Below are 19,902 nucleotides of genomic sequence, written 5' to 3' on the forward strand. Positions count from 1 at the left end.
TTGTTATTCAATTACAGTTGTATGGCTTTTCTCCCCATCTCTCCACCCCACCCCAGGTGAACCCCCCTCCCTCCCCCACCTCCACCATCCCTCTTGATTCTGTCCATGTATCCTTTATAGTAGTCCCTGTAAACTCCTCTCTCCACTGTCCCCTCCCCACTCCCCCGTGGCTATTGTTATAGCAGCACAATTTACAATAGCCAAGTACTGGAAGCAACCTAAGTGCCCATCAGCAAATGAGTGGATCCAAAAACTATGGTATATTTACACAATGGAATTCTATGCAGCAGGGAAAAAGAAGGAGCTAATACACTTTGCAACAGCATGGATGGAAGTGGAAAGCATTATTCTAAGTGAAATAAGCCAGGCGGTGAGGGACAAATACCATATGATCGCACCTTTAAATGGAACACAATCAACAGAAGAAAAAAGCAAACAGAATATAACCAGAGATATTGAAGTTAAGAATTTTCCGTATTTTAAAAATAAAGGTGGAGCTTTCAGACGTTAATTGATAGAGAGGGAGGAGGCTAAGAGAGATCCTTTCAGGATGGAGCTTCCCTGTAATCAAGGGATCTGCTATTGTTAGAAAGGTCTGCCACCAGGGATCACCTCTGTTTTCGTCCTTAGGGGTAAGAGAAGTCTGCCCTGAAAACCTTCAATGGCCTTCCTCTACTCCAACTCTTATCCTCAATGACCTAAAGTTTCTCAGCAAAAGCTCTTATTCTTAAAATAATAATAAAAACAAACTTTTCTAAATGTGTCTCTCCACTCCCAAACTCTTTTTATGAAACCAGCAACATCCTAATCCCAAAACCAGATAAAGACACAATGAAGAAAGAAAACTTCAGGCCAATATCGCTGATGAACATAGATGCTAAAATCTTAAACAAAATATTGGCAAACCACATCCAGCAATACATTAAAAAGACCATCCACCATGACGAAGTGGGATTCATCACAGGGATGCAAGGATGGCACAATATTCACAATCAATAAATGTAATACATCACATCAACAACAGCAAAGATAAAAATCACATGATCATATCAATAGATACGGAAAAAGCATTTGATAAGATACAGCACCCATTTCTGATAAAAACACTCAGCGAAGTGGGAATAGAAGGAGCATTCCTCAACATAATAAAGGCCATAAATGAGAGACCTACAGCCAACATCACACTCAATGGACAAAAAATTAGAGCTTTCCCACTAAGATCAGGAACAAGTCAAGGTTGTCCACTTTCACCACTTCTATTCAACATAGTATTCGATGTTTTAGCCACAGCAATCAGACAAGAAAATGAAATAAAAGGCATCCAAATTAGAAAGGAGGAAATGAAACTGTCATTGTTTGCAGTTGACATGATAGTGTTCATAGAAAATCCTATAGACTCCGCCCCAAAACTGTTCTACCTAGTAAATGAATTTGGCAAAACAGCTGGATACAAAGTCAATATCCAGAAATCAAAGGCATTTTTGTACACCAACAATGAAACATCAGAAACAGAAATCAGGAAAAAATCCCACTTGATATAGCAACAAGAAAAATAAAGTACCTAGGAATAAACCTAACTGAGGAGGCAAAAGACCTCTATGCAGAAAACTACACAACACTGAAGAAAGAAATCAAGGAAGACACAAACAAATGGAAACATATACCATGTTCATGGATCAGAAGAATTAACATCATCAAAATGTCCACACTACCCAAAGCAATTTATAGATTCAATACAATACCTATTAAAGTACCCATGACATATTTCACAGATATAGAACAAACACTTCAAAAATTTATATGGAACCATAAACAACCCCGAATAGCTGCATCAATTTAAAGAAGAATAAAGCAGGAAGAATCACATTACCTGATATCAAACTATATTACAAGGCCACCGTAATCAATACAGCCTGGTACTGGCATGAAAACAGACAGATAGACCAATGGAACAAAATAGAGCCCAGAAATAAACTCAAGTCTCTACAGTCAATTAATTTTCATCAAAGGGGCAGAAGCATAAAATGGAGTAAAAGTAGCCTCTCCAACAAATGGTGTTGGGAGATCTGGACAGCTATGTAAAAAAAAAAAGAAAAGAAACTTGATCAAACTTACACCATACACAAAAATGAATTCAAGGTGGATAAAAGATTTAAACATAAGCCATAACACCATTAAACTCCTGCAGGAGAAATAGGCATTAAAATCTCAAATATTTCATGCAGCAGTATTTTCAGTGATATGTCCGCTTGAGCAAGGGACATAAAGGAAGGAATAAACAAATGGGATCTCATCAAAATAAAAAGCTTCTTCTGCATGGCTAAAGAAAACAGTATTAAGATAAAAAGAGAACCAACCGTATAGGAAAACATATTTGCCAATCTTACCTCAGACGAAGGTTTAATCTCCAAAATATATAAAGAACTGACACGATTCCATTCTAAGAAGACAACTAACCCAATTAAAAAGTGGGCAAAGGACTTGAACAGACACTTCTCCAAGGAGGACATACAGAGGGTCCAGAGACATATGGAAGGATGCTCAGTATCACTAACTATCAGAGACGTGCAAATAAAACCACAATGATAACGGTCCGGCCAAGATGGAGGCGTAGGTAGACACACTGTGCCTCCTCACATAACCCAAAGGACAACAACAATTTAAAAACAAAAAACAATCAGAAATGACAGAAAATTGAGCTGCATGGAAGTCCAACAACCAAGGAGATAAAGAAGAAACATTCATCCAGACCGAGCAGCTGGGGCAGAGAGGACTCGCAGCAAGGTGGCAGCTGGTGGACCCAGCAAGGTGGCGGATTGTGGAACAGGGATTGCGACAGCTGTCAGACCCCACACCCCACATTCGCACATGAATAAACTGGGAGGAATAGTGGGGGAGCGAAAGAGATCGTGCAACCCAGGGCTCCATTGCAGGGAAATAAAGCCTCAAACCTCTGGTTGAAATCACCCAGGGGGGTTGAGGCAGCAGCAGGAGAAACTCCCAGCCTCATAGGAGAGTTTGTTGGAGAGACCCACAGGGGCCTAGAGCATGCACCAGAGGGGCCCAAATTGATTGTGGGTAGTGGAGAGAGTGACTGAAATCCAGGAGAGAGTGGAGCAAGTGCTATTGCTCCCTCTCAGCCCCTCCCCCACCTACAGCATCACAGAGCAGTGACCAGCCTTACCCCGCCCCCGGTGAACACCTAAGGCTCCGCCCCTTTAAAGTAACAGAAGCACCAAGACAAAAAAAAAAAAAAATGGCCCAAATGACAGAACACTTCAAAGCTCCAGAAATAATTCAACTAAGCAGCGAACAGATACCCAACCTATCAGATGCACAGTTCAAAACACTGGTAATTAGGATGCTCACAGAATTGGTTGAATTTGCTTACAGATTAGATGAAAAATATGAAGGCTATGCTAAGAGAAACAAAGGAAAATGTACAGGGAACCAATAGTGATGCGAAGGAAACTGGGACTCAAATCAACAGTGTGGATCAGAAGGAAGAAAGAAACATCCAACCAGAAAAGAATGAAGAAAGAAGAATTCAAAAAAATGAGGAGAGGCTTAGCAACCTCCAGGACATCTTTAAACATTCCAACATCCGAATTATAGAGGTACCAGAAGGAGAAGAGGAAGAACAAAAAATTGAAAACTTATTTGAACAAATAATGAAGGAGAAATTCCCAAATCTGTCAAAGGAAATAGACTTCCAGGAAGTCCAGGAAGCTCAGACAGTCCCAAAGAAGCTGGGCCCAAGGAGGAACACACCAAGGCACATCATAATTACATTCCCCAAGATGAAACAGAAGGAGGGAATCTTAGAAGCAGCAAGAGAAAAGGACACAGTCACCTACAAAGGAGTTCCCATAAGACTGTCAGCTGATTTCTCAAAAGAGACCTTACAGGCAAGAAGGGGCTGGAAAGAAGTATTCAAAGTCATGAAAGGCAAGGTACTACATCCAAGATTGCTCTATCCAGCAAAGCTATCATTTAGAATGGAAGGGAAGGTAAAGTGCTTCTCAGATAAAGTCGTTAGAGGAGTTCATCATCACCAAGCCCTTATTATATGAAATGTTAAAGGGATATATCTAAGAAAAATAACATAAAAAATAGGAACAGTAAAAGTGACAGCAAACTCACAGTTATTAACAACCACACCTAGAACAAAAACAAAAGCAAACTAAGCAAAAATCTAGAACAGGAACAGAACCACAGAAATAGAGATCACATGAAGAGTTGTCAACAGGGGACTGGGAGGGGGAGAGAGGGGGGAAAGGTATAGAGAATAAGTAGCATAAATGGTAGGTAGATAATAGACAGGGGGAGCGTAAGAATAGTATAGGAAATGTAGAAGCCAAAGAACTTATAAGTATGACCCATGAACATGAACAAAAGGGGGGGAATGTGGGAGGGAGGGAGTGTGCAGGATGGAGTGGAGTGAAGGGGGGGAAATGGGACAACTGTAATAGCATAATCAATAAATATATTTTAAAAAACCCACAATGATATACCACCTCGCACCGTTCAGAATGGCCATCATAAACAAAGCAACAAACAACAAATGTTGGAAAGGTTGTGGAGTAAAGGGAACCCTAGTGCATTGTTGGTGGGATTGCAGACTGGTGCAACCACTATGGAGAATGGTATGGAATTTCCTCAGAAATCTAAAAACGGATCTGCCTTTTGACCCAGTACTTCTACTGCTAGGATTATATCCTAAGAACTCTGAAACACCAATCCAGAAGAACCTATGCACTCCAATGTTCATAGCAGCACAATTTACAATAGCCAATTGCTGGAAGCAACCTAGGTGCCCATCAGTAAATGAATGGACCAAAAAAGTGTGGTACATCTACACAATAGAATTCTATGCAGCAGAAAGAAAGAAGGAGCTCCTACCATTTGTAACAGCATGGAACGAACTGAAAAACATTATGCTAAGCAAAATAATCCAGGAAGTGAAAGACAAATATCATATGATCTCACCTTTAATAGGAACCTAATCAACAAAACAAATGAACAAGCAAAGTATAGCCAAAGAAACTGAAATTGAGCACAGGATGACAGTGACCAGAAGGGAGAGGGGAGGGAATTTCAGGGGAAAAGTTTGAAGGGTTTGTAGAAGCCATTATAAAGGACACAAGGACAATACGGTGGGGGGGTGGAAACAGGAGGGAGGTGGAGAGGGCTGGGCTATTAGGCTGGTGTGGGGGGGAAAGGCAGAGAACTGTACTTCAACAAAAATAAAAATTTTAATAATGTGTCTCTCCACACACAAGATAAATCTGAAAAACATCTTAATGCTGCTATATGTTTTTTAATTATTGTGGCTGGTAGTTATTTTAACTTGCAGCAGTACAGCCTCAGCAGGGTCCAGGGGTTCCTGAAAGGTGGGTAAGGCGTCGGCGATGGGAGACAGACGACATCACGCCTCAGAGGACAGTGAAGCTCTGTTCCGTTTATTGCAAGTACAAATGGATTTTTATATTTTCCTTTTTGGCATAGATTAACATTTGCAATTGTATAACATGATCAGTTAAGCAGAAACATCAATACAAAGGTAACCATGAGAAGTATGAAAGTTTCCATGGATATATTTATATTAAACAAAGATTGTTTTGACCAAAGTTTCCATAGATTCATTTATAGTGAACAAAGATTATTTTAACTAGGAGAGTTATAAATCAGAAGATTAGACATTTTCAGAAATTGTTCATAGGGCAAAAGTATACAGTAGATTGAGCAGAGGCAATAAGTCCTTTGTGATATCTAACTTAGCTATCTATCTTTTCTGTCTAAAATGTTTCTCTGTGTACTATAAACTTTAACTTCATAGTAACTGTTTCTATATGCTTAATAGCTAACCAGCTTTTCTTATTTCTATGGCTGTTTAATTGATATATATTCTTATTTAAGGTAAAGGAGGGGTTGTTCTCCACCAACTTTTAGACATTCAGGGGCTATTTCATTAGAGGTGATTATTTCTTACTCAGGTTTATAAACACATTGTTTAAACAATTTTGGGCATGATTCAGTAGTCTGGGAAGAACTAGTTGTCCCTTCAGAAGTTCCCTCAAGGTTCGAGCCTCTTTCTCCTCATGGGAATCAAGGTTCAAAGTAAGACCATGAATAATATCAACAAGGAAGTTACTAAGAGCAATCCCAAGAAAATTACCGTCCCCCTTTGTATGTCACGTTCTCCTCCAGAAAGATGGATTCCTTGAATTCCTTCTTTCCATGTCTGGACCTTGTCAGACAACATGGTTGGAAGAGGACGTGGCATTAACTATTTTAATGAATGGTTTTATTATGCTTCTAGCCTAAGGTTTAAGCACAAAGCACAGTTGTAAAACTCCGATGTTCTTGCAGCCATGTATCTTTTGCATTTTAATAGCTTGCTAAGAACATCCCAATTATGGTTATTTGTTACAACTCACACTGATGGATGAGAGCAGTGGTAGTTTCCTGAACAGAACCTTGAATGAGATATGAGAAGTCTTAGATTTAAATTCTGCTACTCACTGGCTAGGTGAGCTTAAGCAAGCATCTTTATCAATGTGAGCCTGTTTCCTCATCTGTAACATGGATATAATGAGCCTGAGTGAAACAGCTGATTTTTTAATTTTTTAACTTTTTTTATTATTCAAGCACAGTTTTCTCTATTTCCCCTCCCCCACTCCTCCTCCACCCCAGCCATTCCCACTCCCCATCCTTGATTCTACCACCCTTTGGTTTTGTCCCTGTGTCTTTTTTACATTTCCTGAAAACCCTTCTCCCTCCCCTCCCCATTTTCCCCTCCCACCTCCCCTCTGGTTACTGTTATTTTGTTCTTAATTTCAATGTCTCTGGTTTGTTGAGAACTGCCCTGCCTGATTTCCGAAGCTGTAAACCCCCATGGCTAAGGCTGAATGACAAACCTTGGGACCCTAAACCACTAAGGATAAAAAGTTTGCCTTCCTGGCAGGGGTGCTGCCTCTGCCCTCTTTACTTTATTTACCCTGCTTGGCCCCAAGCCTGACCAGTTAGCCAATGATGGATAAGATTCCTCGAGGGAGGGATGACCTAAGACAGGCACGGTCATGGGTAGGCAATGGAGAAAGGGAGTGATGGACCCTCGCCCCTCAGCTTTGACATAGCCTGAGTTCTCATTCTGTCTGCAAGAAATGTCCTAATCTCTTGGCTGCCTTACTTCCCCTGCCTGACTTAAGCCTGAAACAATGACAGAGGGCAGTGCAGTCTTGTGGTGGAAAGGGCGGATTCCCCAGGGTGATCGGGCCTAAGAAAGAATGCATAAAACCCTGTCAAACCTGCTTTGCTATGAATGCCCTCAATTTTCTGATAAGGGTCCAAGCATGAAATGAGTTTGTTTCCCAAAGTTTTATAGTCCTTTAACTGACCCTGACTCAAAATAAGCCTTCATAGTTCTTTGTATGTTATCTATTGTTTGATCCTTACTGCCTGACAATGACTAATGAGCATTACCTCTACTCTTGTGCAAAGTGAACCCAATAAAAGCCCATTGAGGAAAGGCTCCTGGATCTTCTCCTTTGAGAGATCAGCCACCTTTCCTCCCCAAGCAGATCATGTCTTGTTAGACTTATTCTCATCTGTGGTGGCTGGAGGGTCCCTGCAGGCCACGTCCCCCAACACTGGTTGAAACAGTTGTTTTAAGAATCAAAAGGAATAATATGTGAATATACTTTCTAAACTGTAAAGTGCAAGGCACATACAAAAGATTTATACTGCTTTATACAAGTGAAAATATACAATAATGTGAAAAAAGACATACTGAGCTTTCACCAAATACTTAGGCAGAACTCTCTCCTCCTTATTTCTTGGGGCCTGCTTGTGTCTGCTATGTCTGTAAGCAACACAAGGGATCCCCCACATACCCGCAGAGCCTGACACAGAAGAACCCCAGCACATGCTGTACTAGAATGAACTGGAATGCTTTCCATGGGACCTTCCCCTATCCAAACTGTATTAAACCTGTAATTTTAGGAATCTCTAATCACTGCTACATCCCGCAGTCCAAACAAATCACACCAGTTCGTGCATGGCCTCCTGCAGTTCGTGTCTTCTTGAGCCTGTGCACATCCATGATATCATCGTATAGCATGTTGGATGATGATTTAGAATTACCCACATTTCAAATCCACTTAGTTTTATAGACTCAAAAGTTCTGCTCCTGTAGTAGAATTTGACTTTGGTATGGATCATAGATACATATTTCTTCCCTTAACTTTTAGGGATTGATAATTACAGCAGGAATGCTGTTACTTTCTAGGGTTCTCATACTTGTCAGTTTCATCCAGGGCAGGAAAGGTGTCTAGGCAACAGACCTCTATATACCTCACAGCCAAAGTCATTTGCAGACAGGATTATAGGTAAAATTGGACTGGTCCCCAGTGGGGCAAATGGCTGGAACAAGAAATAGCCAAAGGTGGCACAAGTTACAACACTTGTAAAAGTGGGCAAAGTTCAAGGAAGCCAGAAGCATCAGGGGTAGTAGAAGTCAAGGATTCAGTTTACTCAGAAAGAGAGGAGCAGGCAAAGATACTCAAATACCCTGGCTAGCTTCTTGGAAGCTGTTTGGGCTAAGGATGTTTTCCAACTGTTGCTTCTGACCTCTTCTTTTTTTTTTAACTTTTTTATTGCTGTTCAGAGACAGTTCCCCCCACCATTACCCCCACCCCAGCCATCCCCACTTTCCACCCTTGATCCTATCTCCCTCTGGTTTTGTGTGTGTGTCCTTTATATATGTTCCTGAAAACCCTTTCCCCACTTCCCCCCATTATTCCCTCCCACCTCCCCTCTGGATACTGTCAGTTTGTTCTTAATTTCAATGTCTCTGGTTATATTTTGCTTCTTTGTTTTTTTTGTGGATTAGGTTCCATTTATAGGTGAGATCATATGGTATTCGTCTTTTACTATTAGTCATTTAGCATTCAGTTTTGTTTGCCTCTGCCTTGGTGGATCCTTATCCCCATCCACAAGTCACTTTCAAAGCTGGTGTTGAACCATACCTGGCCTGTGTTAGAATTTCAAGACACCTCAAAAATAAAATGATGCAGAAAGGCATAAAACAAAAGGGCAAATATACATCTAAAAATACAAAGTAATCAGGATTGGTTCTATCACTAACAGGGTAGAGCTCAAGGCAACAGGATTAAGCAGGATATAGAGATTTTAAATAAATAAATAAAAGATAAATTAACTCAAAGTAAATATAGTCATGAACCTAAATACCCCAAACAATTCAGCATCAAAATTTTTAAAGCGAAAATTCTAGCATAGGTGGAACTGAAGTCAAAGACATAGATTGGAACCATGTAGTGGAGGGCCTTGAGTAGTTCTGAAGGAATCTGTATCTTCTAGTGCACAGGAAACCAAACAACCTCTCTGTTCTTTGGTTGTAGATTTTATTTTTTTCACTTGGATCAAGCCATGCCTGTAGGCAACACAAGAAAGCCTCCTCTTGCCCCAAGTGTCAGCTACAATGGACACAGAAGACACACAGTACATGCTTACTACACTAGAATGAATGGAGATGATCTCAAAACCCCAATTCTAAATCCAAATTTGTTCAATGCCACAACATCCTTCTTGATATTTTGCTTGGAAGATCTACCCATTTTTGACAATGGGGTGTTAAGATCCCCAACTGTATTTGTGTTGCTATCAATATCTTTCTTGAAGTCCTCCAAGATTTTCTTTATGTATTTGGGTGCTTCTATGTGGGGTGCATATATATTTATAATGTTTATGTCTTCTTGATGGATTCTTCCCTTGAGTATTATGAAGTGACCTTCTGCGTCTCTTTTTATGGCTCTTTTTTTTTGAAGTCTATTTTGTCTGATATCAGTATTGATACCCTGGCTTTTTTTCCCCTGTCCATTTGCTTGGAATATTTGTTTCCAGCCCTTGCCTCATTCTGGAAGACAGTTCAAAGCCCATATCTTAGATCAAGCCTCTTCCCACCCCGAGTTCACCATGGCCTCTTCCTCATACCTCTAAGTCCCTAAATGATTATTAGTAGAACTTTTGGGAAACTAGTCACACCCTCCCTTGTGACCTATGCTCATGAAAATTATCTATTTTAACTGTTGTTTGAGGTTTGCCTTGCTATTTATTTCACTTTTCACACACTTATGTTTATCTCCCTAACTTGGCTATATGGTTCAGAGGTCTGACCTGGCCTGGCATTTCTTTGTACAGAGTGATGTTGGTGTCCTTCTGTAACAACTGCATACCTTCTCAGGATACTTTTGAGGAAGAGGACTCTGGAGCAGTGGGTGGATGGGTCCCAGAGTCAAGAGGTTTCCTCTGATGGGAAGCTGCTCTGATCATCCAATGTGGGGGTGAGAAGATGGTATATGCCTGTGCTACAGAAGAGGCATAGGAAGGAATTCAGTGGGATTGAATTCTCAGGAGGAATCAGCAGGGTTGAATGGGCTCAGAAGAAGAAAAAGTGAAGGATATCTCCAGTTGAGCTGGGAATGATCTCCAAGGCACCAAGAATGGTGTCAACATAGATGACCCACATCAGCTAAACCCTTCACATCAAGAGAACACTAAAGCAAAAAAACCATTTCCTCAGTTGGATAAAAGCTAAATGGTCCAGTGGCTCTGATGGCACTAGTGGTGACACAGGTACAAAGGAAGAGGAGCGCACCAGAGGCTACTTTCTTGAAAGCCTTCTGCCTATGGTCCTGATAGTTCTAGCTTCCCACCATTCAGACTATCCAAGCCCTTTGTAGACCGAAATATAAAGATCCCTATGGGGGAGGGTGCTCTGAACACAGCCCTACCTCCTAATATCAAAGATAAGACACAAGCCATCTCTGGCTGTAGCCCATCAGCTTTAGATGCTTGACGAAAAAGGGCTTCCCAGAAAGAATGATTTCCCCCTCTCTCCTCTGTGTTCTTAGCAATTGGCACTTGGCTTATCAACATAACTTCCACCCTACCCCAAAGTACCTCAGGTAGTTCTGGATCTTTCCATGAAAGAAGCTTAAAAGAGGGGAAACCATAGGTACTTAGGAGTCAGAGAAACCTGGGTTAGTAGTTTTGTGACCTTGGGCAAATCATTTCCCATCTCTGGGCTTAAGTATCCCCTCTGTGAAATAGCAATAAAATGGTAATATATTTACCCAACAGATGTTGCCAGTATTAAGTGTCACCCATCACAAGCAGGCAATCGAGAAGCAGAAATCATTGCTATAACTCCATGTTGTGCTAAATTTAGATAAAGAAAAGCCTAGAAAGGGGAGTAATCATCAGGATTACTGGGAGCCTGCCCCTCCCCAAACACATCCTTACACACATCCACTCGTGGTGTCACAGGCCTCCCAAGGCTTGTCTGAGACCTGGCCAAAGCCCTGCCCTAGTATGCCTCTTGCACAGGTGAGGCTCATAGTTGCTCAAAACATCCCCACAGGAGATTCAGCAGAGGTCGAGCTCCCCTCCTTGCTGGCCAGGCCTGGAGCCTGCATCTTATTCAGATACTGATTAACATGTGTTGGAAAAAAATTGTAATTTTGTTCCTTGTTAGTGTGCAGGGTATCTCTTGCTAGGTAGAAAAATTTCAATGTGCAGCTGAATTTCAATCTTCAACCAAATTAATCCGCTTCCCCCTTGGAACTACAAGCAAAGAATGGGCTTGAACTCTGCTAGGAGCTTGCTATTACCACAGAAATCTTCATGCAGAGATTCAAAGAGTCAATAAACCAAGGCTCTTTTGTGTATAGAGTACTTTCCAGTCTCTAAGGCACTTTCACAGCCATTAACACGTTTAGTCCTCTGAATAACCCTGTAAACTTGATATGAATAAACACATTTTACAGAAGACTGTGGGCTCATAGAGATAAAGCAATTCAGCTGAGGTCTCTCTCACACATGCACACACACCCTAATGGTTTTCAACCTGAAATTCAAACATGAGTCTGGACTCCATACTCCACACTCCTTCTACCCTGCTTTGCCACCTCTTATTATGTTCTTCTTTCTTCTTAAATATCCAGCAAGTGATCTCCATCATCCCTTAAGTTAGTCTCCTTTTCTGTGCCTCCTGATCACCTCAGGAGTTTTATGGCTCCAGAGTGAAACCAAGTCCTCAGCCCAGAAAGATTAACATGCCTACAAGTAGTGACCCAGCAGCTTCTGTTTTTAACAGTTTTATTTCAAAGGAAACACACATCATTTAACTAGATTTCTTTTTCTATTTTTCCAGCTATTAAAGAACTTGTATATCTAATAAATATTTAATAGGAATTCCCCTCCAGCTGAATTCAGGCCTCTCAGCATCTCATTACCATGTCTTAGAGTAGTATCTTCACTGTCACTTGCTTAATTATGCTAAGAAAGAGTTGAATCGTGTAGCTGTTGGGATCAGAAAATGACTAAATTCAGTTGGCAAGACTTTGGATATTTCATTATAATCCTCATTTAGCAATTCTAATGGAGTTATATCTTTTCTCCAATATTGACTTGAGAAAAGCTTGTTCAAGTGTAGCTGCTAAGTATTTTCTAAGCCTTTCATAACTTTTCACTGTGCCAGGAAAGATCAGAAGTCACTTTACACATCATTTGCACTCCCAAGAACACCAGCTACCCAATGAACATAATCTTAGAGAAACAGGTGGGGAAATTGGACTGAGCCATTTTTTTCTGGTCAGGTAGTGTGGTCCCCTCCGATGTTTGAATCCCTTCTGCAGTAGTAGCACCTTGGACTCATCTAGGCCTTGCCTGTATTCCTTCAATGTCAGGAAACTCACTTCTCCCTAAATCATCCCATTTCCTCTTTATAGCACTCAGTAAGTCCTATATTACTTTCAGTCACTAGCCCTCTCCCTGCATACCAGATGCTCCCTGTTTTTTGTTTTTTTTTTTTTTTTTGGTTGTTTTTTTTTTTTTGATAAAGGAATCTTCTTTCCCTTTAGTAATGTGCATCTTCCTCTCACGGCCCCTCTAAGTCTTCTTCTCTCTCAGGTGTTCATCCCCATTTCCTTTATTTTCTGTATGACATGATTTCCAGTCCTTTCCTCATTCAAATAATGCTCTCCTATTTTTTCTCCTTAACTTCCCCCTCCATTTCTCCTCTCCCTTCCTTCTTTTCTTCTTGAGGGCCTACCCCACTGAGTAACAACCACAGAGTAGGTAAAGGGCATAGAGCAATGAGCATGGCAAATGGGGCCCCTGCCCTCCCAGAGCTTAGAGTCTAGGTAGGGAGTTAAACAAGCACAGAGACATTTATACCAATAATGCAGGCATCATGTGAGTAATAAGCAGAGGAGCAGCATGGAATATTTATTAAGTGCAGACTCCGCACCCACTTTGTGAGAGGCATATTCCATGGATTACTTCATTAATTCCTCACAACAACCCCATTCTATAGAAGAGGAAACTGGGGCACATAAAAGTTAAGTAATTTCCCCAAGATCACCCAGTAAGCAGAAGATGAAGGATGTGAATCCATTAAATACACTGTGATTGGACTTTCTGACTCTGGAACTCAGATTTAGAGTTAATACCCCAAAAGTCCTCTGACCAGTCAAGAAAGATTTACAGCATTTCCTTCCTCCTAAACACTCCATCTCAGCAACTCTTTCTTGTCTTAGGGGCATGACTCCTCCAGATGCTTGTTTTTATGACTGTGCTGACCCCCAAACCCAGAGGTGCTGCTTGCCTATGCTCATCCCAGTGGCCCCTCACTGAACCACCTCCCAACCCTGATTTGGAAAAGGTTTGCTCATTGTGTTCCCTTAAGCCTCACACAGCTTTACAGTATGCCAGAAAAGATCAGAAGTCACTGCCCTGGCTGATGTGGCTGAGTGGATTGAGTGCTGGCCTGCAAACCAAAAGGTCACTGGTTTGATTCCCAGTCAGGGCACACTTGGGTTGTGGGTCAGGTCCCTGGTAGGGGGCGTGCAAGGCAACCACTCATTGATGTTTCAAAACTGGAAAAGACACCGGCCTTCGGGTTGCCCGTCACTACCAAACCCATTAACCAGAGACAGCGATTGATTCTTTATGGGCACTTTATTCAGATGGCCAGCGATCTGAGAAGATGAAGGGTTCATACCCTAATAGACCATCTTGTCTTTTTCCAGGCCAATGTTTTTATACCAGGGAATAAACAAGGTGAGGTGAGGGGTTTTAAAGTTCAGGAAGGATTAGGTAAAAGAAACGGCAACATTCTTTTCCTGGGCAGTTAGCTGTTCCCAGGGGCAGGTGGTCATCTGCCTGAAGACAATGACCTGGATGCCTCCACTTGTCCCCAGGTGGTAATCTTTAGCAGTACCTGAGGAAGTCAACTGTTTTCCCAGGAGTCACGATGGGACTTATCTCTAGTTTCTGATTTACCAGGAGTCAAGATGGGCTTTATCTGTAGGATCTTAAACAAAGCTGTAACATATACATTGCTTTCTAGGCTTATAACTAACTTAAACTAAAATTTTCCAACTCTTAAGTCCCCTATCAGTTTCTCTCCCTCTCTTTCTCCCTCCCTTCCCCTCTCTCTAAAAATAAATAAACAGATTCTTTAAAAAATAATTTACAAAAATAAAAGATCAGAAGTCACTTCACACATTATTTGCAGGCCCAAGAACACCAGCCAGCCAGTGAGAATAAAACCCTGGAGAAATTATTGGAGCAGTTACCCCTCCCCCAGCTTTTCCCTCAGCAAAGCTCATGCCAGGCCTTGCTCCTAGGCCCACACTCTCAGGACCATGGCTTGGCAAAAGAGAACTGAATCCTAGAAAATGGCCTAACAGGTGTTTCTAACTGCTCCCCAGACGCTCACCAGCACCCCTGAGTTTTATTCTTGGGAAAAACTTGCTTCTTCTGCCCATGAATAAAATAGACACAAGAGTGATAACCACATGTTCAAGCCTGAACAAACTGTATTTCATTCTTGTATCTTCCCTAGTACAGGAGAAGGCTAATAGGCCAAGTTAAAAGACATGTAACACTCTGATTTCCTATGGAAGGCTACTTTTTGGATAAGGAGAATCAACTTAAAAATTGAAATGCACAACTCCAGGTCAGCCACCGAGTTGCACTCTGAACTTGGTCAAGTCCCTTACTCTCTTTGAGCCTCCACTTCTTGCATAAGGAGCAGTTTGAATAAGCCAGTGGGGGAGGAGGGGCTAAAACATATTAATACTTATCTTCTCATCTTCTAAGTTCTCTAGCAGGGCTCATCATAAAATTAACAGAGAAAGATTAAAAGAAGAAGATAAAAGGTTTAATACATGTGCATGGGGGAATTTACATAGGCATGAAAATACCAAAGACAGTGACACAGTATAAGACATTTTGGATAAAAGAGAAAAGGTAGGGTAGGGAACAGGGCATTCAATTTCAGAAGTGAGAATGGTCAATTTACAGGTAGTTGAGGAAGAGTGGAACATGCATGGAAGAAAAAACATCTTTCTAGGCAACTCAGAAACAATAGGACACAGGGACATCTAGCTAACAGGCTTGAAATCTTCCTAACTAATGCTAGGGTGAAGATTTTTAAGGTAATTAAGCCAAGGCTCCCTTCCTAAAGTAGGTTTCTCTGTCTGAGTCTCTTGGGCAGGAAAGGTCTTAGGTCTAAGTCTCTTGGGGAGGAAGGGTCTTAGGTTCTTTCTAACTCTGTTTATTAATAAACAGCATAAAAATCAACATCCCAAAAAGACAGCTCCACAGTGGCAAGACTTTGGCCCCCTACACCAATCTCTGTGTGTCTTTCTAGCTTTAGGATCAGATAGGTTCAAGTCCATCCATTAATAGCTCTGTCTTTCAAGAATATCTTTGAGTGTCTAGGTGCAAATTCCTGTGGAGAAAAGGTGAATTGGGCTCTAGGAAAGAGTGACTGAGGAGGCAAATGCAGCCACTGTGATGCAATATTTCAGCCTTCCTCAGACCTTTTTGCCCTGTTGCTGGCGATTAGCAAGCCCTGTCTTATCTCCTGGGAAGCACCAGCACTACACAGCAGTACAAAGGTAGGGAGGCCCAACCTAAACCACAGGCTGCCTTCTAGCATCTTCAATGCTGCCTCCCCCAGTCCTCAGCAAGATACCTGGGCTCTGGGACTAGAGCCCCTTCTAGTTGGCCCCTGCCCAGACTAGAGAGAAGACAGAACTTTCTCAAAATACACAAAATAATTGTTAATATTCACCACTGCTGGACTTATTACTTATTCTCAAACAGAATAGAAAAGGCAGAGTGGTGATGTTTGCAATGAAAAACTGTGACTCAAAGGAATACAGAGATGTGTCACTGGGATTGGCCTGCCAGCTGACAGCCCAAAGACCAAACAAGCTGGCACTCACCTGGGTTAATATACAGGGTCTGGCCAACATCTTAGCACTTTAGAATATACTTCACATCATATGCTGATCTTATCATTGTCTCAGGGTTGATTGAATGGGGGGTTACTCATCCACACCCTGAAAGCTCTCAAGGTCCTAAGGAAAGAAATGAAATGACTCTTTACTAGATTACAATAAGAAATAAAACTCCCCAGGAACCTAGACTTCTTGTCACTGGGTCTCTGGGAAGCCAACTTGCCATCACCAAATTGCTCGAGTAACATGGATTCACACTGTGGATCCCTGCTTTGAGCGATATCTATCAGGAACTTTGATGCCTCCCTGGGTAAATGGGGAAGTTGAACCAGGCAGTCTTAGATCTTCCATTTAGCCCTTAAAATACAAAGAGTAGATGTAAATTCTTCTCAAGTTTGCAAATCATATTCCAAAAGAGCCACCTCTCTCCCTCTAAACTCAAACACCTACACATGTCCTCTCCTCCTCCTTTAACACCTTGCCACTCACATTTTCATGTTCTAGTTCTCTGTGTTCCCACAAATGCACCCATTTCCCCTTGGCCACCAAGGTTTTGTCCCATTCAACAGTCTCTGCTTTTCCCAGTTTGTCTTCCTAGGCCTACCCATCCTAAGTGTGGCAATGACAATGTAAAAACACCTGAAGTGCTAAATTCACTCTTACTGGGCACCTTAAACTCTCCTGCTGCTGCTTTTGGGAAAATGAAACAATTTATTGAACCTTCCTATCGAAATAGTCTTATCCAATGGTCCAAACCTCCTAAAAGAGCCACAAATAATAAGCACACAGGCATAATATGCCTGTACGTATGAAAAAAAGTCACTTGGCTTACAAAACCCTTCCACAGGCTCTGCTATCCCACCTCACTCTAACAATATGAGGACTGAGGGTGGTAGACTGGAGCTGGAAGGGCACACAGCATGGGTAATCAGAGGCCTGGATTCTACTGTGGATTCTACTTTAATTTCTCAGCTTTGTGCAACACATGACCTGTGCCTTAATTAGATGGATGACCTTGGAAAACTCTTTTCACTTCTCTGAGCTTCAGTGTCTATATATGCAACATGATGAAAACAAACGGCATGAAAAAACCAAGAAAATCAAAAGCAATTTAATTAATAAACAATATAGAGCTTATGGTGTGACAGACACTGTCCTAGACCCTTTACATACATTAACTCACTTAATCTTCATCACAATCCTTTGAGGTAGATATTGTTGTTATTATCTTGTTACAGAAGAGGAAACTAAGGCACAGAGAAGTTAAGGAACTTGTCTAAGGTCACACAGTTGGTGAGCAGTGGAGCTGGGATTTGAACCCAGCCAATCTAGCTCCAGATTCCAGACTCATAACTATGATGTTATGCTGAGTAACAGCGACTGCACTATTTCTAATTTACAGATCACTAATAGGCTTGGATTCCATATCCAGTGTTCTTTCCCTTACCTGGCTTCACCTCTCACATACACTGTATGCTCCCTGAAGATCCTCTATAGAAGGTTACACCTAGAAGAACCTGAAAATCTTCAAGGCCTTGCTCAGACCAGAGATTAGTAATCCAGAGGAGTGTTTGATGCTCCTATGAAGTCTTATGCAAGACTGGCTTCTGAGGTCCATGTTGTTGGTCTTACTCAGATCCATGCTCCCATTTGTCATGATATTTTAATCAACAACAGCTATGTCAGCAGATGGAACTTTGGGCTGGAATTCATGGAGATGACATTTTGCTGAGGCCAGTCTTATTTCAAGAGGCCAATTCAACTGCCCTGTCAGAGAGAAGCTCCAGGTGTCCAGTAGTTCTTGAGACAAGGGCCTTTTTCTCTGTAGAATATGAGGCCACAGTTCCAAGTTGTCACTTAGCTTTCAAATAATAAATGTCTGTCCTGAAAAATTAACAGACTTCATTTCCTTTTCCCTCAGTTTATGTGGCTTACTTGGCTTACAGGTAGTTTTAATAGCAAGAAAAGGAGTTGGAAACACCTTCTTGAAAGCAATACAAAGTCCTGTCAGTCCTCTGAAAGCTATTTTCCAGAGCCTCTCTCCTCCACCTCCCCGTCAGAGAACAGGACTATAAAAAGCAGAGTGCCTTCTATAAGAATCTGCAGCCCGGCAGATCATTCTCCTGAGACACACACCAAGTAACCAGCTTAGAGTGCACTCCTATCCCTCAAGCTTTAGAATATATTTCACAGCCTTCTATGAATTCTCATATCTAAATGCATTCCAGAAATAAAACTACTATAAAACTACAATGACATAGTTAAACAAAAATGTCTGATAGTTTCATTATTATTATTTTTTTATCCTTCATGTCTGGGAAGGAGAAACATGGTGCAGACACTTGAATGAGGGAGCTCTGCCTTGAGAGCAGACAATGCTTACATTTTGGTCCACCCTTTCAGAATATATTATTTTAATCTACAATATTGTTATCTCTAGGATCATGTTTCTAAGATCACTATGGCAAGGGGAAGCAAGCCAGCAACATAAAAAATAACTCCCATATTATGCTTTGTTTCAAATATAAACGAATCCGCTCATGATCAGAAATTCTTCTTTGTGATGAAGGGCAGGAAAAACACCAGGAAAGAAAGAAATGATTACTAACAGCACAGCTGAAATGAGATGGCTAACAGTTGATTAAATTTGGAAGATAGCCTCTATAGATAAATAGCCCCATCAAATGCTCTTTAAGAAATGTCAGTACAGGCTCCTTTATGGCATTCAATCAAGAAAATAATGGATGGAAGAAAATCAATATTCACTAAGTTTCTACAGAGCTGAGGGAACAATACTAGATGCTTTCCTGTGCGCTACCCCATTTAAGCTGCAGAATGTTCCTGTCCAGGAGGTGTTATCACCATTCACTGGGCAGATAAGGAAACCAAGACTCAGAGAGGAAGTGGCTTACTGAGGGCCACTAAGAAATGGCAGAGCTTGGATTCAAACATCATGATGACTCCCTCTTTCTGAGGAAGCTATAGACAGTCACTGTAAGAAATGTAGCATATCATTTTGACTTGCAGGAAACCTAGTCTTTCCTGGGGTCTGATTTCCTTTAGCACATACTGCCTATCTATCTAATGCCTTTACTTAATGAGCAAGAAAATGCTGCCCAGTGTCCCCTGTACTCTGATGCAGTTAATATTCTTAGTGGGTATTATTTGAGTTTCAGCTACTTAGTTATAGGCTTCATTGTTTTAGTATTTTCTAGAAGTCACAGAATAGATCCTTGTTCACATCCATTACTCAGGAATCTTTTGGTTGCAAGGGACAGAAACCAAATTGAATTTAGTCTAATCTTCCCCCCAAAACTCACACTTTAGGTTTAAAAAATCCAAGGCCTAGACTGGGCAAGATTCCTCAGAAACAACAGGAACTAAGGACTAGGGATTCAAATACCATCAGCTAGCTCACCTATGAACATATGTGCATTCACTTATGATCTCTCTCTCTCTCTCTCTCTCTCTCTCTCTCTCTCCCCTCCTCCCTGTGTGTGTTAAAACCTTACAATGTGTATCTCCAGGTCTCGCTCTTAAGGTCAAGTTCAAAATTCCTACAGAA

Source organism: Desmodus rotundus, chromosome X (genome assembly GCF_022682495.2).
Source record: "Desmodus rotundus isolate HL8 chromosome X, HLdesRot8A.1, whole genome shotgun sequence".
NCBI classification, from domain to species: Eukaryota; Metazoa; Chordata; class Mammalia; order Chiroptera; family Phyllostomidae; genus Desmodus; species Desmodus rotundus.